General features: G+C 38.2%; 1 long non-coding RNA gene across 1 annotated transcript; it reads right to left on the bottom strand.

Moving 5' to 3' along the window:
* Positions 1-9,528: 9,528 nt before the first annotated feature.
* On the bottom strand, positions 9,529-10,960 carry LOC121382998. Its single transcript, XR_005959239.1, has 2 exons — positions 10,863-10,960; positions 9,529-9,847 (listed from the first exon to the last, which is right to left on the bottom strand). It is a non-coding gene; the product is annotated as an uncharacterized LOC121382998 (long non-coding RNA).
* Between the last annotated feature and the right edge of the window lie 12,246 nt (positions 10,961-23,206).

Here is a 23,206-nt window from a genome sequence, read left to right as displayed (position 1 = left end):
TGTTTTTACACTTAGTTGCAGGCCCTAATCTTGCCAGCGAAATGAGTGGGGTTTTTTTGCTGACAATTCGCTCAAGTTGCGTATTAGCAGTAGTGAGAAGTCGGAAGTTGTCGTAATATTCTAGACCTAATCAGATTTCAAACACAAAATCACACAACAGGCGTCAAGATCCCGACTTGTTTATTGTCACCGACCTTGATGGCGTCGTGGTTAGGCCATCGGTCTACAGGCTGGTAGGTACTGAGTTCGGATCCCAGTCGAGGCATGGGATTTTTCATCCAGATACTGACTCCAAACCCTGAGTGAGTGCTCCATAAGGCTCAATGGGTAGGTGTAAACCACTTGCACCGACCAGTGATCCATAACTGGTTCAACAAAGGCCATGGTTTGTGCTATCCTGCCTATGGGAAGTGCAAATAAAAGATCCCTTGCTGCTAATCGGAACGAGTAGCCCATGTAGTGGCGACAGCGGGTTTTCTCTCAAAATCTGTGTGGTCCTTAACCATATGTCTGACGCCATATAACCGTCAATAAAATGTGTTGAGTGCGTCGTTAAATAAAACATTTCTTTCTTTTGTTTATTGTCAAAGCTCACTTTGCACCTTGTCGCCGTATTGTCGGACAGTGTTTCTATTTTGACGTCAGACTATCCTCGGTAATCGAGAACCAGTCTATTAACGGGAAATGGTTTCTGCACAGTTGATTCAATGAAATAATGTTTTACCTTGTTAAATTTATTATCAAAATCAACCAACAAATGCTATTCATGCCAGTTTCTGTTGTGAAGAGATTAAATACATGTCATAGTTTAATGTCGACATTCTTCAGCTTTTCCCCATAAACCGGGCTATTCAGCCTATTGTTTCTCAAAGCGATGCGTGTTGCACTGTGTACTGTGACCAGTCGAGCATTAATCCTCGACCACATTCATTTAAGTAATGCCAGAAAATACTAATACTTTAATTTTAACATAGCGGCACATACTCAACTACTTAATAATATCACGTTTTTATTAAAAATATCACTTTTTTAATTTTATTACCGAAAGTAGTATTTTATATCAAAATATGATTAGAACAGAGTGTAAACTTCAGAATTTTTTCAACTGAACGCAGAAACTGGCGAAACGTTACGAAATGTACCCATAAATGTTCACTTCGCCTATTTTTATTAAACTCCCATTTCTCCTGGGAAGGGAGAAGTCTCTTCTACTTTTTCAATTCTAGATTAGGGCCTGTTATTTGTAATAAATAATTACAAATTAATTAAATTAAACAGGAATATCACAATTGTAATATTCTTATACACCGTGTAAACAGTAATGATTTCTAGTATAAATTATTGTTTTCTGGTAGTAAATTAAATGATTTAGTTGTAATTATCAGTGGGTATATATAGTTGAATGTGTAATGATTAAATTCCAAGATGCCATAATGCAATTGAGATAGCACCATTAAATTCTCTGCTTGATAAATTTACTAAATGTTGATGTCTGATATTAGTACAAAGAACTATAAATGAAACTGTATACAGTGTTCTCGCTGGTGCAGTTTATGGGGGTGCAGCACACCCCTTTTACTTTTTGGTGCCCCCTTTCACGTTCTACCACCACCACCACCCTTTTTTTTTATGCCCCTGTTTATTTTTCCACATCCAACTATATTTTACAGCACCCAGCTCCTCTATTTCAAAATGCGCACACATTTTTTCTATACACTGAATTTTTTTTTATCAGTCTGGACATCAAAGGAAACGAGCTGCGGTGTGTACGGAAACAACTGACGGAAAAAATACAGTAGCTTACAACAGTAGCCATAACCGTAACGTAATTTACCAGTATTTTTAACAACCTCTATTGTGTCCCATACCAGTTTCCATTTGTCTGTTAGATGCACATAATAAAAGTTATTATATTTGAGCAAAGAAAACATTTTATCGTTTCGACAATCTCTAACTGAACACACTTATTTGATGCCACATTTGTCACGTGATCAGAATTTTCATTCTGTCTTTTGTGTCCACCGACTTCAATCTGATAGTTTGTCATCAATTGCAGATTTAATTGGCCGTAACTGATTATTTTTACTTGCTGTCATTTGTTTATTCAGGAATTCCAAATAAAAGATTAGAAACTTTTCATTTTATTAGGGATATCACCGCTTATAAAAACAGCAGAAGTCGTAGTGTTCATTAAAATAATTTATTTGGGGTGCCAAATAATATATACACCGTCTTTACAAAAACGGAACTATTTTTATCAGCTAGCAATATCAATTTGATCAATTCATTCGAAGAAGATAGAAATGAAATGTTATCCCACATTAGGGGATAACATTAAAAAATCTTTATTATTTTTCAGATTGAAATCTTTATTAAAATAATATTAAAACTTTGATCGGTTCACCAAAACGAATACCCGTGAATGTCAGACCGACAATATCTCCAGTTCAACTACATTACAATATGAATCGGCTTATACATCATAGCAACTTTTTTGTACCAAATACTGAGGGGGGAAATAAGGAGTAGGTCCTTCCACAGCCAACTAACTTACAATGATATACGGTAACCAAGCTTTTAAATTTTTTGGAACAGTGGATTGGGGTCGTGCAGCCCCCCCCCCCCCCCTTTAATTTGCACCCAGTGAGAACACTGATATAGAAGTGACGAAAACGAATATACTATCTTATTTGCTACCAACCTACAATAGAATTCCTTGCAAACCAGCCAGTGCACCATGGTGTATATTAAAGGCCGTTGTATGTGCTATCCTGCCTGTGATATTGTGCATATAATAGATCCCTTGCTACTAATAGAAAAGGTAGCGGGTTTCCTTTCTAAGACTATATATTAATAAATCAATATGCTCTAGTGGTGTCGTGAAACAAAACAAACTAACTTTTCCTAGCAAACACTCGAAATGTAAACTTGCAATGGCAGTATTTTCTATCTGGCATATTAATACATTCATATTCTTGACGTCAGCTAATTCAAATATATTCTCATGTTACATGGAACAGCAAAATGTGAAAGCTCAATGTTAAGCAATGTAATCACAGTTGAGATAATAGTTTATAACAACCTGATCGGATAGTGTTTTTTGACCAGTCACATTGGCGCTTACATCAAAGGTTTAATAAATCATAGCTAACTGGTGTAGAAGGCTGTTATCTTTCTTACAGGTTGGTGATAGTAACCTCATTCTGACCCATGCTCAACTGTGTGGAAACTGCAGGGGTTTTTTTAAAACTCTGTAATCAAACTGATTATCACTGAAGTATTTTTATATACGGAAGTGCATTCAACTGTATCAACTGACATATTTTTCAAAGCTAACTTAGTGCATGATGTATTAAGCGTTGACATCCAAACCCTGTACACTTTTCTTCTAATGGTTATGACAAACAGCTGGGTCCAACAATCTTTTGTATCTCATAAGTCCAAGGGTAATAACTCTGCCAAAAAAAGGACAAATCGCCATGAAAGTTAAACTTAATATGTAACGGTACACGATAAAGTAATATACAAAATGTCATCTCAGTATTATCAGTCATTAAAAAGAAAAAAGATCTGGATTTTTTTTTTCTCATATCTCCTAAGTTCAAGGGCCATAACTGTGGAAAATGGGTAATTTACCATGATTCGTAACAGAACATGATAAAGCTATACACAAAATTTCAGCTCAACATCTTGAGGCATTGCAAAGAAGTTCATATCTCCTAAGTTCAAGGAAATTTTGTGAAAAGCTTTATCACATGTTACAGGTCAAGTTTGACTTTGATGGCGATTTACCCATTTTTGACAGAGTTATGGCCCTTGAACTTAGGAGATACGAAAATCTGGTTCCGGGACCTTCAGTTTGCAATGTCTCAAGGTATCGAGCTTGTATTTTCTGTATAGCTTTATCACGTTCTGTTACAGATCAAGTTGGACTTTCATGACGATTTAACTATTTTTCACATAGTTATGGCCCTTGAACTTAGGAAATATAAAACTTTGTGACTAAGGTCTCACTACACGGTTCTCTTCCGCGTGAGAGTTCATTGATCACGGTTCACTATGGTTCTTAATTGTGACATATGTTGTGGTTCACATATTCACTTCTAGTAATTGGGGAAGAATTAAAACAATTGGTCTTTTTCAATGGTAAGCCGTGTGGCAGGATTTTGCCCTTGTTATATTTTGTAATATTGTGCATTGACTCTTTGGGACATGGGTGTATAACGGAAGAGCCGTTGGGTGTGAATGGGTTCCTAAAACGGCCAGATGCAGGTCATATAATTAAAAACTGAGACGGAAATGTTCTCAGTTTTGAGTGAAAATAAATGTTTATATAATGTATGTTCGCAGTGGTGTATGCTGTTAATGCCAACGAGAAGCCGTTATATTGCCAATCTTCATTTGAATTTGGGCAATTTAACATGGATTTCAATGGCAGATGACATCTGTGTAATGAGACTTAAGATTAAAAGATAAATGTTGCCGAGAGGGTTGAAATGGATTTACCTGCATCGTAGTTCATTTAATTGTTTTGGGTGATAAAATAGCGGTTTGGTAGGCCTAGCACAGGATGGGCGTGCCTGAACCGTTGATGAATACAGGCACATAAATATTTACTTGAACTTTGTACTTCAAATTTAAAGAAATGAGGTCCTTAAATCCTGAATAAATGCCTTTAAATATGATTGGAAAGCGTTTGCAGATCTATCCCAAGTTGAACAGACAGGAGAATCCGCCAAAGAAATCCACCTCCCCAAACATTACAGCACTTATTAAACTTTGCGTTACATAATAAATTGCAGAAACCTACCAGAAGCACTATTTAGAACTGTGGCCTCTGTGTTAGTCATCGAGTATCTGTGAGGTTCGAGGTGCAACAAATAACAAAATCTTGAAAACCCCCGGATCAACAGCGCCTTGCCTACCGATGTTACACAATTGCACGAGTCTCCCCTGGGTTGTCATGCCACGACCAGAAGCGGTCAGGCCCCTTTTAAGGGCCCTATTGGCAACCTAGGGAGACACCACAGCATCGTCGAGGTCTAATTAACGAGCTACTCTCGATTCACTAATGTCAAAACCTATATTAGCTCTGAAACTTTCTTTTTGGCCGACCGTTTAAAATTGCGCCAAATTTCTCAAACAAAATTGCGCACCTTTTTTCTTTGGCTAATTTCTGCTCCATTCAAAATTCCATAGCACCACCCCATACCCCCCCCCCCCCCCCCTCCTCCGCCTGTTACAGACCACGGTCGGGCTACTGGTGCTCACTTGCACCTACCAGCGCAGGCGGTTCCTCCACTCCCTCCCCCACCTTTCCTGTCCTGAGCAGAGGAGCCGGCTGAGGCCGGCTCTTGTGCCCAGGACAGGCGTGCGCTACAACAGCTTGTTCTGAATGTGCACGTAAAACCCTATGACATGACATGACAACAGTACCACTGGACTTTAGCCATCTAGAATTGAGATGTAATTACTTTTAGGAGACATTAGAGATTACCTATTCATGTATACCAACATGCGCGCACACATACACAGTGTCTCACACGCACATACACGCGCGCGCACGCACGCACGTACATAACACACAAACAATACACACATAACACACACACAATAAACACACATAACAACACACACACACACACACACACACACACACACACACACACACATAACAACACACACGCACACACAAACACGGGTCTCCACGAGTACTCTGGCACGGGTCGAGTCTAGCAAGACTAGAGTCCGTCCACAGTACTCGAGTACTCGTGCAAAGAAGAGCGCTCTCATTTAATTGTATATTTTTTTACATCATTTTGCCATATGCTTGCCGCCGGTTGCATTATATGGTTATGAGATGCGATGGGAAAACAAAAGTCGAATGTGTGGAATGCCATACAATGGCACGATTTGGCATCCATGTTCAGCGCTGGAATTAAAATGCATAATGTTATTTTACTTTATTCCTTAGTCTCATCATCATCGCGCGCGCGCGCGTGCGCGCACGCACGCATACACACACACACGCACACGCACACACACACACACACACACACACACACACACAACACAAATACACACCACATACATTTACACACATTTATGTGTGCGTGTTTTAGAAGTTACATTTGGCGACGAGACTTGAGTTGCATAGTTATAGGCAGTTATAACTTAATATTTCATTTTGTAGACAGTGAAAAAGTCGGAGTTTATTAAAAAGTTTTGTGTTTTGCATTAGTGGCAAATATAGGATGGTGGTGAGGTAGTAGCTTTAAAATACAGACTCACATATGTTATTAAGAACTCAAATTATGGAAGAAACTAAATTTGGTATCTATATGCTTGTAAATACCATCGTATTTAAGTTATAGAAAGTGGTTAAAATTGTACTTTTATGTAAATGTAAAAACGCCAAGATGTGCTTATGAAATGTCATTCAAAGCATACCAAATTAGCATTCTGGGAGCTGGTACTGACCAAATATATTTTAAAATGCTGAAAGTGATATTTTCTGGATATGTTTTACATGGATAGTTAACAAGTGTTTTTAGAGTGTGATTGTGTTCGTGAATAATGAATTCTGTTTAAAACTGTTGGGCTGTTGATAATCCACGAATAAAGGTGATAGCGGGATTAACGCTGCTGCTCAATCCACTTGATATGTATTTACATTTAAATTGTAGACCGCCGAGTATATCGGCAAACACCGAGAGACCGACAGTCCGGCGTTTATTGCGCCAGTATATGTACATATGTAAATGTAGTTGATTAACATTAACTGGTGAACTTGAAGCCAGTCCAATCGTTGTTCATTTGCGGTTGCACTATACCAATTAATTTCCGGCTGGGTCGAAGTTCGAGGTGTACCGAACTTTTGATAGAGAAGTTAACACCACAAGTCCTGTGATTGGTTATAAATGTGAGTGTGTTGGTTGTAAAAACAATTAGTTTCATCTGGGCTAAAAATGTATGCAATTTTATTTGATGTAGTACCACCGTGTCAAGTAGCCTTGTGCTTGGAACATGTATGGGGTACCTGTAAAAAAAAGTACTAAAATTTTGTGCGAAACTAGGGGTGTTGCAGAAACATCTGGTTATACCGAAAATGAGCCATGAAAGGTACCATTTTCTGCAGTTAATACTTTGAGGTAGGGGTTGTAGTACTGATATTTATGGGTCACAGTTTGGTTGATATATTGCATATAGTGTTTTTAAACACAAACGTTAACATGGTCGCCTATGGGATTTGAATTGGTATAGTCCAACCTTGCTGTGAACTGCTGGTGTGTTTGGGGCAATTGTATGCTATCTTTACCACAATGGGCCGACAGTAAGACGTTGGGACCCGGTTGTGAATAAAAACACTGGTGTGCAGAAAACATGCCGTGGAAACCACCTTTAGACATGTCCATATCACACTACAGGTGTTTCACACTTCATTATGCATATGCACAATACTGCAATAAGCCTATTGTGATTTAAAAGTCTTGCTATAATTTTTAATTTTAACAATTGTAAATTTTTAATTTGTGATTGTGGTTAAACTGTACGTTGTTCTATGGTTAAAAAAAAAGTTCATTAAAATTTAAAATTATGTTTAATATCTTGCAGTTCCTATAATTAATAATATGTCTGTCTTGTACTATGTAACTGACATTTTGTAGCCTAGTAAAGTAATACTATTTTTATTTGAGTATAAGTATTGTAACATTGCTACTTGTAAACGTTTTCGTTTGATTTTTTAAAGAACCTTTCTTTTTCTTTTCTTTTTTTATTTAAATTTAAAAGTACTACATTATTAAAACGTACAAGTCTGCTGGAAAACGCAACAATACACTGAATTCGTTGCAGGGAATTTTAGTTTCACGAATATTATATTACAGAGCCCTAGTAATGAAAAATGTAATTTGCAATGTTTTGGTACCAATATATTTTATATACCATATATATATATATATATAGTATATATATATATATATATATATAGTGAGAGAGAGAGAGAGAGAGAGAGAGAGAGAGAGAGAGAGAGAGAGAGAGAGAGAGAGAGAGAGAGAGAGAGAGAGAGAGAGAGAGAGAGAGAGATGTTTTATTTAACGACGCACTCAACATATTTTATTTACGGTTGTATGGCGTCAGACATATGGTTAAGGACCACACAGATTTTGAGAGGAAACCCGCTGTCGCCACTACATGGGCTACACTTTCCGATTAACAGCAAGGGATCTTTTATTTGCGCCTTCCACAGGCAGGATAGCACAAACCATGGCCTTTGTTGAACCAGTTATGGATCACTGGTCGGTGCAAGTGGTTTACACCTACCCACTGAGCCTTGCGGAGCACTCACTCAGGGTTTGGAATCGGTATCTGGGGTAAAAATCCCATGTCTCGACTGGGACATATAAAAAGGAAATATTTGCAGGCATGTGCTACCATATCTAAAGCACACAAAAAAATTGTTTCTGGAAAACATGCCCCCCCCCCCCCCCCCAAAAAAAAAAAAAAAATAATAATAATAATAATAAATAAATAAATAATAATAATAACAATAACAACAATAACAATAATACCAATAATAATAAATTTAGGTAGGTTAGATCAGCATTACTTTTTACCTGCATTTTATTTTTATTTTTTTAAATAATTGAAAAAAGAATTAGGGTAGGCACTTTTTTCTACGTAGGGTTGGTTCTCGGAAACACAGTTTCTTGTTGGTCTAATTGGACAATGTACTGGGGGGGGGAAATAACGGAGTAGTTCATTGCTATCCTGGTTTGAATTTTTGTAAGCCATTTAAGGATATTAACATATTTTCCACCCTTATTAAGTATTGATAATATTTGATATTTAAGGGAAGCTAAAAATATCTCCTTAGACTAGTTTTTAGTTCTAACATCATTAAAAAGGTAACTTAACTACTTGTAGCACCCGATAAAACTCAAATACAGTGTGATGTGTATGTGTGGTACATAGAGAATAATACATGAGTGGCCGTTAGATACCATTTATCTCACAACGAGTTGTTTTAAAATGTATCTAACGAGCGAAAGCGAGTTTGGTATGTTTTTACACAACCAGTTGTGAGATAAATGGTATCTAACGGACACGAATGTATTATTCTATTTCTTACATATTCTAAAAAAAAACTGGTTTTAAGCTAATTTTAACATCTTTTTCGATTAAAAGTTATTTACAGCCGTAGCTGACTTACGCGTCACAGACACATGATTGTCAGGTCAACTATACGTCACAATGTAATCGATTTCCATAGCGCTGGTTTTTTATTGGACGCATGACATTGGTGATCTGGTCATCACCTAGGAGCAGCCATTCGTATGTCTTAAAATTGTTAACACACGTGTGTTAACAAGTATGTGTAATCCTAAATAACACATGATGTTCTCACCAACGGGTGTGTAAGAAAGTAATAAATTGTTACTTTTTAATATGTGTCTTTTGTGATCCATTTGCTTATGTGTTTCTCTCATATTTAATTTTATACTGATTATAAAAAAGAAGACATTGATCTAAACATGATAAGATTATTTTATTAATGGAAAACTGTCATTTGATGTATATATTGGCAATCTAATGCCGATGCTGACTGGGCAAAAAAGTAGTGCCAAATCAAGCAGAATTGTTTTCGGCACTGGATGGAATAAATGTTCCCAGTTTGTTTTATCTTCGGTTAACAAACGAACAGATATTCACGAAGCCATTACTTCTTGCACTTGTAGAGTCAACCCAACATGGATGGGAGCATTCTTTGTTGTATTCTTTGTTGAATTTTGCCAGATATCCCCAACACCATCACACAACCGGTCTATAGGCGATATATCTGTATTTTCTGAAAAGGATAAAACTGTTACAGTTACTGTAAGATGTGAAGATCTACATTGAGGCATTTAGTGACATTCCAAAATAAAGTTGAATTACACTTACAAAACGCACAAATATGTATACAGAAACACACACACACACACACACACACACACAAACACACACACTCACAAACACATACGTGTGTATAGGTATACATAGGCTATATATTACTTTTAACAAATATTTTGTTTTCTCAGAGTTGAAATGATTCTTTATTAAATTTAATATTAGATCAGAAAATACAGAATTATATGAAATCAAGAAACAACAGTTTGAGTTCCTAACAATCAATTTAAAAAAGTTGTACTACTTTAACCATCAGTCAATGTCATGCAGTTTGTCACGATTGTATTGTGTCTACTGTCAACTCCTGAAGTGTGAAATATATACATGTACATATATATTATTTCAGTAATACGTGTATAACGAATATTCATTTTAAAACGTTAAACTGAACTTACGTAATCTACTCGTACGACTCCAATCGTGTCCGATCGCCGTGTGAGACCGACATCGGATATTGGTACTTTCGTAGCTATAATCTTGCTACATATCTTGACATCACGACTGAACCATGGTAATCAAAATGTTTTAAGATATGACTTAAAGATATAACTGATAATAAAGCAATAATTATAGACCTATATTTAAGACTTTTAGCAAACCGTGAAATATGTCAACATCTAATTCTGAGTATAAGTTTAAACGTCGTTCGAAATTGTAGAAATAATTGGATTAGCAATTCGCCGTACAATGGCAATTTAATTTTTGTAATGAAAGAAAGGCGCTATAATGCAAAATGTGTTTTTCAATGTTAAAGTCATACAAACTTGTACGGACTTGATTAATGGTAACTGACCCCCAACAGTAAGTCATTAGTAAAAGACAAAACTTTAATAATTATTTTTTCTACTTGTGCTAGCAAGATTTGTCGTTACGACTGTACCAATATCCGTTGCCCGTTTCAGTTTTGCATTTACCATAGTTTAACACCCAATAGCCGATATATTTTTCTTGCTGGGGTGTCGTTAAACATCTTTTCTATTGTATTCCGTTGTCGGTCCCACACAGTGCTGATGTACCTGAAATAAAGCTACTATTTTATTAGTTGTATCGCGAACTGATCATAATATTATGTATTGATTTGCTGTTTGTTAACACAGAGCGTGAATCAGCACAAACGAGGGAGTGACGTAACTGTGCCCACACGTGGTTGTGTGGTGGTGCGGGCGAGTTGATACGCGGGGTGGTCGTGCCGACACCAGTTAGAACCCGTTCTGGGACCGCTGCACCTCTATCCAACCACGCTACGGATCGCCGGAAGACACGGGGGGTGGGGGGGATCAACACCTCTCTGCTGTCCGGGGGTTCCACCCCAATAGTATCACGTGTCGTTCTGCGGGTAAACTACTCGCCGTCTAATGATATTGGTCATGACATCTACGTTTTAACCGTCTCTAGCTTTTCATTCTTCTACTTCAAATGTAATTGAAAACTGACGTCATTTTTATTCTACTAAAACGCGCATGCCACTATAAAGTATAAACGTTATCGAAGAGTATTTAGGGGTGGAGGATCTATAGTCCGTCTCATCCTCATACAAAAATGTATGAGGATGGGGGTGGAGGATCTATAGTCCGTCCCATCCTCATACAAAAATGTATGTTTTTTGTAAATAGTTTTACTTTGGTTTGACGTAAGAAGAAAAGTAAAAGTGTTTTGGGAATAACACATTTATAAAAACTATTTGTTTTGTGTGCAATTTAGAAAACAATCGTCTTAGAAATAAAACAACTTATAGTAAATTCCATAGTATGAAAAAAAGGCGTTCCCTGTGGGAACGACTACAGTAAAGAACGTTTGTTTTGTTTAACGACACCACTAGAGTAGGGGCGTAGACTGTGGGGTCCGAGGGTTCGGACGAACCCACCCACCCACCCACCCCACTCCCGTTGAAGCAAATGGTCCGCTTTCAGAACTAAAACATACAGGTTTATACGGCTTACTCCCATTCGGTTGAATTCCCAATTGGTCTAACTGCTAAAACAACAATAGATATGGTTCAATGGTCATACTGATATGCATGTTGTTACCTCAGTCATTATAATGAACTGTTCCAGATTATTTGGAAACCGATTATTATTGTATAGATTTTATCAATCAAGTTCCTTTTATTGCCTTAAGTTTTACAACTCATCAGCATCATACAAACAATATAGCATATATTATACAGATATGTACACAATAATGTACAGGATAATGGTGGAGAGTGATTTAACATTATAGACATATATAATACAAAGTATCACAGTACTGCTGACTTATATCACATAAAGATATAGGTCGTTATTACATAAGAGAAAATGTTAAATACTTGAGGTGCTACCGGGATACACGTGTATGATGCACTACATTGTACATCACTATTAGATGGTATAGATATCGCTTAACGCATGTAGTATGCAAATATGACAAATATCGAAATAATCCATGTATTGAATGTAGCGAATGTCTGTAAATAATTAAAAAAGAAGGTCTCCATATTGGTAAATAAGCCATTGTCCGTCTCTAATGAAAATTTGTATCAACAGTTTTATTTACAAGAGGCCATGGAGAAACTATGAAAAACTGTAGAAAATATGTTTATGTACGGCAGCCCGTTTATGTACATTGATAATAAACCATTGTCCGCCTATAATCAAAACTTGTATAAACATGAAAAGGCCATGTTCATTACATACACAGGTAATCAGGTAGTGGTTATATAACAGACGAGTACTTATTTTTCGACCAATTGGCATTTCGACCAATTGGGAATTCGACCAAATGGGACGACACCGTTTATACATATGGAGTTTCTGGTGGTGCAAAAATAAAATAGAAAAAGGGTCCACTTGTTCATATTCGACCCCCCCCCCCCCCCCCCCCCCCCCCCCCCAGGTCCAGATCACGCTACGCCCATGTAGAGCACATTGATTTATTAATCATCGGCTATTGCATGAGAGAGAGGAAACCCGCTACATTTTTCCATTAGTAGCAAGGGATCTTTTATATACACCATCCCACAGACATGATAGCACATACCACGGCCTTTGATGTACCAGTTGTGGTGCACTGGCTGGAATGAGAAATAGCCCAATAGGCCCACCGACGGGGATCGATCCCAGACCGACCGTGCATAAAGCGAGCGCTTTTACCACTGGGCTACATCCCGCCCCTTACTATAGTAAGGAATGCAGAAAATTATATTTTTTGTCAAAACGTCACCCCGGGACAGGCCAGTGGGAAATTCTGTTTGTCCAAACGTCACCCCGGGACAGGCCGGTGGGAAATTCTGTTTGTCCAAACGTCACCCCGGGACAGGCCGGTGGGAAATTCTTTTTGTCCAAACGTCACCCCGGGACAGGCCGGTGGGAAAGTCTGTTTGTCAAAACGTCACCACGGGACAGGCCGGTGGGAAATTCTGTTTGTCAAAACGTCACCCCGGGACAGGCCGGTGGGAAATTCTGTTTGTCAAAACGTCACCCCGGGACAGGCCGGTGGGAAATTCTGTTTGTCAAAACGTCACCCCGGGACAGGCCGGTGGGAAATTCTGTTTGTCCAAACGTCACCCCGGGACAGGCCGGTGGGAAATTCTGTTTGTCAAAATGTCACCCCGGGACAGGCCGGTCGGAAATTCTGTTTGTCAAAACGTTACGCCGGGACAGGCCGGTCGGAAATTCTGTTTGTCAAAACGTCACCCCGGGACAGGCAGGTGGGAAATTCTGTTTGTCAAAACGTCACCCCGAGACAGGCCGGTGGGAAATTCTGTTTGTCAAAACGTCACCCCGGGACAGGCCGGTGGGAAATTCTGTTTGTCAAAACGTCACCCCGGGACAGGCCGGTGGGAAATTCTGTTTGTCCAAACGTCACCCCGGGACAGGCCGGTGGGAAATTCTGTTTGTCAAAATGTCACCCCGGGACAGGCCGGTCGGAAATTCTGTTTGTCAAAACGTTACGCCGGGACAGGCCGGTCGGAAATTCTGTTTTTACTATCGGTAGCTGGGCCATAAATAAAAGTGATGCTTAATATTAAGGCCTCAAGTAATGTAAATGAACACGAGACATCATGCACGGGTAGGCCTAAGCTTACCGGATTTGAGGGACATTTTAATTGTATTTTCTCTATTGTTTTAATACTGATGATGATACAAGGAGGCAACACCATCCCCCCCCCCGCCCCCCCCCCAAACACACACGCGCGCACGCACACACATACACAAACACACACACACACACACACACACACACACACACACACACAGACGATTGACTACACCGTGTTGATTCCAGATGGTCGACAGCCTCTGTGTTGAGAGCTAAACAATTACTTACGACAAGTGTAATTCAAAGAGGAAACTCACTGAGGTATATCGGGCAACGGGCAACTATATTTACGTGCCCCTATCCACAAGGGTTCAGGCACGCCCACCCCGGATTCAGCCTCTGACATCGCCAGTTGTCGATTCCGGGGCGGGGGCTGAGGTATATGTTTTTGAATTGCAGTAAGCTTTCTTTTATACCCTTTTCCGTTACACAAAAAAGGCCAATGAAAAGGATTCCAGCAGTCGTCTGCGATAGTGAGGTTCCCTTGAACTCTGTCATCAGCGACATGCTGCACCACGGCGGTGCCACGCTCATGCCAAACGGTGAATGAAGATGTCACTACAGTCTATATATTTACATACGAGTCGACATTCTGTCAAGATTGCGGTAATGTGCGTCGTTGTGTGTGGCGATAACCTAAAGACAGATATGCCGCTTGTAACGGTTGAACATCATCACTTTGCTCTACATTCAGTTCTGTCCATCCGGTTAACTAGTTCAATGCTTTTGGAGTAAAACTGAAATGGTTATTATTTATAATGAAAACATTGTCGACGTCAAACTGAAATTATTGTGAGGTCTGTTAAAATTTTTGAAACCATAGCAAATCACTTGGAAGGTCTCCAATTCTGTTAACAGTTTTCAAATTTAAAATACTTGTGTTATTTATAATTCAGTTTCTTGATATGAATTCAGTGGTATTTTTTCCCATGACATAATATAAAACTGATTAAATGGATCTTAACACTGTACGCCTTTTAAAATGATCTACACACCTCTTTATTAATTTAGACTTCCACATATAATACCAAATATGCAGGAACGGTAACTCACACTGCCAGTGATGCTAAAATTAAAGGCGCAAATTACATGATTACTGCATAAACATTCATTGCCATGACACGTGTTCAAGTTATTAGACAGATAGCACAGTGTGCAAATTTAATTTAAAAGACGAATTTGGTTTCAGCATGCACGTTTAATCATAAAAATAAGCTGTTAAGAAAATAACAATAGAGCCTAATAATTGACCACCTCGTTGTGGCATTACGCTATTGGAAAGTGATTAAATGTTAACCAACTCGTATCTGTTTGTCTGCCAGTAAAGAAACACTAGTACATGGATTCAGATCGGCTATTGGTTTCACACGATATCATATTATACGGTGACCACTTGTGTACAGTTAATAACAATTTAATGTCGGTCGTCAGGCAGTTCAGTTCCGTGTGGCAGGGCGAGCTATCTAATCACGAAGCATGTTACGAAAGAGTTCTGGGCACTAAAACGGAGGTGGTCATCACACAGAGACACGTGTTTCACTGGCCAGATAATAAAACGATTATGTTTCACTTTAACTGCATTTATATGTGTCATCGAAACATGTTACCACTCTAATGTGAAATAATGTGTGGGTAGGTGTCATTGCGGTGAGCCTGGCGGATTGATTTTTGTCATTTTAAAACTGCAATTTCCAGTAAAATAGAATAGAATCTAAGAGATCAGCCAATTTAAGTTTCTTCTTGTGCCATGCGATGACATCAAACATGTTTGTGGCGCCGTTTTAAATGAAAAGGTGTACAATTGATCATATATAACAACAATTTATTGATTATATATGTATTTGTTCAGCAATTTTTCTTAAAGTTTTCCATCCTCTTTTGTAATGAATTTATATAAATAATTGAAATATGTCTCAAACAAGCCAATCAGAGTTTATAACTACAAAAAGTGTAGGGTAAGCATTGTCATTATATTTTACTTAATTCAACATGGACAAATAGTTTTTACCTCTAATGTCATTACACTCCATTATATATAGTATATGTAAGGGCAGATGCAGGGTTTCTTTTAGAGGGGGGGTGCAGTTTAAAAAGCACTTTTAACATTGAAAAATAAACTAACTACTTTTCTGAAAACAGGCACCCACCCATATGTGTTTTTCTTTATGTGTGTATGTGTGCGCGCGCGCGCGTAGGTATGCGAGTGCGTATGTATGCATGTGTTTGTGTGTGTGTGCGCGCGCGCGCGTGTGTGTGAGTGTGTGTGTGAGAGAGAGAGAGAGAGAGAGAGAGAGAGAGAGAGAGAGAGAGCCTTGCGTTTATTGAGAAAATCAACAATAACGTCAAACCAATATGTAGGTCAAGGGTGCGTTCATTATGCACCGAAATAAAGACGTCGGTCGCTGGGTTCGTGTTATATACGACGCCGACTATTTGGTCTATTACAGCTCGTGGTAACAGCGACGTAAACGTTGACGAGAATACAGCCCAGTGATTAGCGTCAACGTTATGGCCGTATTCTCTCTGTGAGACGCGCTCTCTTGGGGAAGGTAAATCACGCTCCCTACCAATAAACGTGTCTCACCCAATGTTCACATCTCACACACGCCAGTTTGTGTCTTCCTATCTATATTTTACTCTCCACGAGTGTTTCATAAACGTTTATGTTTACCTTTTAACTGCGTGTCGCACGACTCTATCTGCATGCGAGCGCGCGCTTCCAATTTAAGGTTTGACTCAATCAGTTTAGGAAAGCTGTAAAGTCGTAAAACCTCGGCCAGCAAGGAGTTATATTAATTAGAAACACGAAATGTTACTCGCCAAGTCTTCGCTCACTGTGTTGGAATCAAAAATTATAAATTTGTTAATACGCGCACGCACGCGCACACGCACACACACACACACACACACACGCACACACACACACATACAAACACAATTTTAGTTCTTTTCTTTTTTTCTTTTCTTTTTTTTTTCTTTTTGTAGCCAGGATTTTATATCGAGGGGAGAGCACTCACTTTACGACAGGTAAATATAAAAAGGTTTTCTTTTTGTAGCCAGGATTTTATATCGAGGGGAGAGCACTCACTTTACGACAGGTAAATATAAAAAGGTTTTCTTTTTGTAGCCAGGATTTTATATCGAGGGGAGAGCACTCACTTTTTGACAGGTAAATATAAAAAGGTTTTCTTTTGTTTAACGACACCACCAGAGCACATTGATTTATTAATCATCGGCTATTGGATGTCAAACATTTTGATCATTATGACATATCGTCTCAGAGAGAAACCCGCTACATTTTTCCATTAGTAGCAAGGGATCTTTTATATGCACCATCCCACAGACAGCATAGCACATACCATGGCCTTTGATATACCAGTCGTGGCGCACAGGCTGGAACGAGAAATAGCCCAATGAGCCCACCGAAGGGGATCGACCCCAAAACGACCGCGCATCAAGCGAGTGCTTTACCACTGGGCTACGTCTCGCCCTATGTATAAAAAGGTGGTTTGAAAAAAACAAAAACAGATGTGATTTTGGGCTTCCCTCATGTTCATGCCAGTGCTTATGAGACACTGTATAAAGAAGTACATTCCTACAATCAAAATTAATATAGCTGTATAAATTACGTTAATGAGATTGATCAAAATGAACAAAAAGACTAGCTAACAAACTTGGTCTAACCCATTACAATAACGGACGCTATTAATACAACCTATGTTCATTGATGACACAAACATTTGTTAAACTATCTGACAAACGCTACCAAATACAGAACAGATCACACATGATAACACATGTGTTAATTATATAAAGTACACATTTGCTGTCGCTGTACAATGTATTATTCTATGTACCAGCGTAACCCGTGCATAGGGGAAGACGTGATGGCCTTACAATGGGCTTCCCCTACCCACAAAAAAAAAAGACAGCCGAGCCTATTATATGCACGCCACCATATATATTCTTCAAAAAAAGTAGGGGAACCTGAAATATTAAAACATACGTTTTGACCATAGACATCCTAGTAAAGAACGTTCAGGTCTGTTTATCAACACACCGAAACAAATTCTATAGTTTGCACATGCATCACGCAGTTGCCCCGTACACGTACGTGGGGGTATCATTCTCGATTTTGACAATTTCCAGGAAGGTTCATTAATCACTGTGGAACATTATTTCTGTCAATCTTTTTCATTCTGTTGATCATACAGTTGTTATTGTTTTGTTTTTAGTAATTTTTATTGTTTGAATTTGCGATTTACTGATAAAAACCCCGTCAACTTTCAACTTTCACTTCTGACCCCAATCGTCTTTCAAGATCTTTGGTGGTCATAAAACCTAATGTAATACTGAACTACCGGTTGTAATCTTTGCCCAATTAATTCACTATTATCATATAACCATTCCTCACAGCTAATATACCTTACAATTTTGGCAATTGTAAATTTTTATTATAGTTTCCCTACTTTTTTTAAGGATATATATATATATATATATATATATATATAACCACTTTCGTGTAATCTCAAAGTTTAAAGTTTGTTTTGTTTAACGACACCACAAGAGCACATTGATTTATTAATCATCCGCTATTGGATGTCAAATATTTGGTAATTCTGACATACAATCTTAGAGATGAAACCTGCTACATGTTTTCCATTAGTTGCAAAGGATCTTTTATATGCACTATCCCACAATGCAATGGCTGGAACGAGAAATATCATGTGATAACAAAGATGGAGATTTTTGTCATGAAATCCATCTTCGTACGCAATATTTCGCACGATGTGTGTGCGATAGTCGATTGACTATTAAGATCCTTGCGTTGATGAGCCACGTTTGCAGTTGGAAAGACAAGGTCTGGATGTGGATGTGGACGACAAAAGAAACTGGAACATAAGAATAGCTTGTCAAGACAAGACAAGAATTTTATTCTCATAAACTGCACCGAGTGCAGTATGGAGAAAATATAAACAAAATAAGTTACAAAGTGTTTTCTGTAGTGGTAATGGACATAATATTTAAGTAATATTAACCCGGAAGATTGACCCTCTCAATGACAATTTGCAAATATTTACATAGTTTACACAAAAGTGATTTTTTAATTGTAGAAAATAACTGGTAAAAGGTAATTGCACTTGCTCTATTGGTATAGTAACTAGGTATATACACATTTCGATCAGTAGATTAAAAATATAGTGAAACTCATCACCAACATCAGTGTTGCACAAGTGACATATTCTGTTTTCTCTCTCAATATTAAACCATCTACCACTTTCAATAGGAAGTCTGACATTTCCAGTTCTAAATTTACAAAGAATTCTAGCATTTTTTGTTGAGAGTTTCAACAAATAATTTTCTAATTTAAATTCATGCTTGAACATTCTGTAGTTAATACCTTTTGATGAGTCAAATTTATCACTATTCCATTTTTATAAGTACTGGTCAAATAGTATTCGTTTAACTGCATGTTTTAACCACAAAACATCCACCTGTGTACATGAATATATATTACATAAACCACATTCATCTAATATACGTTTTATAAAGGATAACCAAGTACATGGTATAGCATTAACGTTATGGTTATATGATGCCAACATGTATAATATATCAGACAATTTAGATTTTCTACTGTTAACAACATTTGCCCAGTATGTAATCATTCTAACTTTAACACTAATAGACAGTGGGTATCTACCTAATTTACCATAAATCATAAAGCTTGGTGTCGACTTATTAACACATAATATATATTTGCAGAACTTGAGGTGTAATCGTTCAATGATATATAAATTACTGAAGCCCCATATTTCACATCCATATAATAATATAGGTTTTACAATCCTGTCGAACAGGTCTCTAATTGACAATCGATTGATAAATTGAACTGTCTGCATTTTTGTAATACAGCAAACATAGACTTTGAGGCTCGATTGATTAGATCTTTCTTGTCAGATTTGGAAAACAAATAAGATTGAAATAAAAGATGGATACAGAAAGGTGACAGCGGGATTGTTTTGTTTTTTAAATAAGAAAGAAACAAAGAAAAACGTTTTCAATTCCCAGGTTACCCGTACCGACCTGAGGTACGAGCGTGAAAACTGAAACACATTTGTGTTGTCATCACATGTATGACCTAACAATCTGGAGTTCGCCTAACTCACTGCAGCACGCACCCTTACACACCAGCAACATACAGAACTCAACACTACATCGTCACCGTATATGGGCGCGCCACTGATCATCCAAGATGGTTCTTTTGTGGTCAATGGCGCAGTCGTATATAAACACGTTTAAGGGATTATCTGTGCTGAAATAACTGGCATTCTTAGCATTATCGCGCTTGAATCTTCGATGCTGTTGATTTAAAGCGACGATGACAATTCAGTTTTCTATTGGCATGTTTTCAAGCAGTCTAATCGTGTTTATATCGCTGTCAATCAGAGGGCGGGTGTTCAAACCCGTGCACGTGTTGTGGATTAAAACTCTATAGGTTTTTACGCAAGTTCGATCGTCGGAAAAAAAAATATAAATCTCTTTTTCTTTTCACGTCAAGAGATAAAATAGATATTTAATATCTATCTTCACACCCGCCCATCGTATGGCGTAAATCCAGTACCGTTATCTCTAAACGCTAACGGAGATGTACTGAGGATACCCATGCTCGTTTTGTTCCGCTATAAATCGGTATCCACCCGTCACGCCCTGTTCACCCCCGGTTACTCTGCACAAAAGCTTCACAGTAAACGCCAGTTCTTTTCCACCCAGTTGTATGCGACCTCTGACCCCCAGCGCGTGCTAGACACACATTTTTCATTCTTAAACGCTCGCAACACCTTTGATGTAGGCCTCCGTTAGAATCCATTTCTTTCTGACAATCTGTTTGATACATTCATAATTGTTTGACTTATTACAATAAGCGTGGTTTGTGCAAATATATCCTTTGTAGGTTTCAGTCTTCACAAGAGCCGCCGTGTAAACTTTAATCATAGGTAGTGTAAACCGTTAAACACAAAAATATCCAACAACAGACATCTCAGTTTAAAACATTTAGCACTCTTTAATAAATTCTTTACACATAAATCTCTGTTTGTCTGTCTGTCTTTCTATCTGTCTGTATATATGTCCCCCCCTCTCTCTCTCTCTCTCTCTCTCTCTCTCTCTATGTGTGTTTGTCTGTGTCTAAAGTTTGTTTTGTTTAACGACACCACTAGAGCACATTGTTAAAGGGAAATCGACGAAACAAATTATTAAGTTTTAAATCCATACAACTCGCATTGCATTTTGTGTAATATATATACTAGTAAGGGTTTACATTTAATAATATGTTTTATATGATGTTTAGCCTTATGCCCTGTTCTCATGCAGAAATGTACTCATGTTAGTATATTTGTGTATGGATTATAAATACTCATATGAACAAAAGTATATTTTCTTTGTGTTCCCATGTGGTAACAGTGACAAGTGTAATTTGATATGGGTATATATTAATTTTGTCAAAATATCAGTTGGTTAACAACATCCGACAAGAGGAGAGATTTTCAATTTTCAATATTACTTAAGCGCATGTCTTGTTCTTGGATTAGCTCATGAAAAGAGAATTTGGAATTTGATCTCGTGACTAGCGGCAATATATTGCGAAGGAAACTTTTGATAACGATCAATGGGTTAAAAACATTCTAATTACAAAAGAAATATTCTATTTTCTCTGTGAAGAGCTTCGCCCAAGTTTGTCTAAACTTGTTGCACCATTTGTCTGGCTGTCAATGTCAAAATATGTATTTTGATATGCACCTGCTTGATACCATAGATTGCAACTGTGTTACATAGGAAATTTGTGAAATCTGTTTTCAATTCGTTTGCTCATATGAACAAATAATAAGTCTGTTCACATGACAAGATTTGCGTAGCAAGTAAATTTACTCATACTCAAAAATACTTTTGCATGACCTCCGTTGCTCATGGAAATATAATCCAAGAGTATATATAAACCCGTATATAAATGCGTTCTCATGACAAATATACTCACACGAAGTATATTTATTTACTTACGAGTTTATATATACTCATGTATGTAAATGTCTGCATGAGAACAGGGCTGAGGTTAGTTTATAGACGGTGCCGAATTAACAACGTAGGAGATGTATCAGTTGCTACCCTACCCGCGTTTTCAGGGAACCGCGGATCGACTCATGGCGTAATTATAATTATTAGTTTTGTTGGTACGGTTACGGCTTTTATTACAATATATGCAACCGATTCTCCGCACAATACGATTCGCTTATTTTGTCACTAAGCCTATGGTGGTATGGGGTTTGTTCATTTGTGCTGCTATGTAAGCCTATGAGGTTATGTTTGTGGGTGTGTAGGTGGAGGGTGGGGCATGTGTAATATGCTATACTGTTTTGCTGCGGGCCCAGCAGGTGGTTAATCCGGCACTGTATGTAGTTCATCGGTTCCCTGCTTGACTAAAATGGAATATAGTGGCTAAGTCATCGGCCTTAAGTACTGGGTTAGCATCCCAATACTGGTTCCCTCCCAGAGCGAATTTAACAACACCAACTTCTCTCACACTAACCACTAAGCCTTGTCCTAGATAACAGCCCAGGACAGCATGCTTGAGGCTGAATTGAATATAAGCCCGAAAACAAAGTGAAATGATAGGGAATATTGTCCAGAGAACACTCAGTGGCGCTAGTTAGATCTGAACCCGGCGGTCAGAATGTCCAGCTGAGTCGTTCACTGAACTAGTTGACTCCCACAGTATGTAAGAATATGTCTGAGACAGAACTATGACGAAGTCGGCGGTTGTGGTCACGACAGGCGTGCTTGAACAGTTCTCTGATGGAAGAAAGTTACAGTTTGTTTTGTTTAACGATACCACCAGAAGAACATTGATTTATTAATCATCGACTATTGGATGTCAAACATTTGGTCTTGTGACGGAACATGCTCTTATTTCTTTTCGCCTGTGGCGATATTAATTGTTTTAGAGGACCGTGTGCAGTCTCAATATGCACTTAAGCCCAGGTGGGCACTTTGTTATGTAATACCTCCGCGCGACCGTGGTCGAGCTGTGCCTAATACACACCCAGCCCAGGTGCGGAGGCCACGTGGCCAGTAGTTACGTAATACCTCCGCGAGTGCGGTTTTTACGACCGTGATTTTGGCG

Source organism: Gigantopelta aegis, chromosome 10 (assembly GCF_016097555.1).
Source record: "Gigantopelta aegis isolate Gae_Host chromosome 10, Gae_host_genome, whole genome shotgun sequence".
NCBI classification, from domain to species: Eukaryota; Metazoa; Mollusca; class Gastropoda; order Neomphalida; family Peltospiridae; genus Gigantopelta; species Gigantopelta aegis.
Note: the sequence above shows the minus strand (reverse complement) of the source record. Positions and strands in the feature narration are given on the sequence as shown.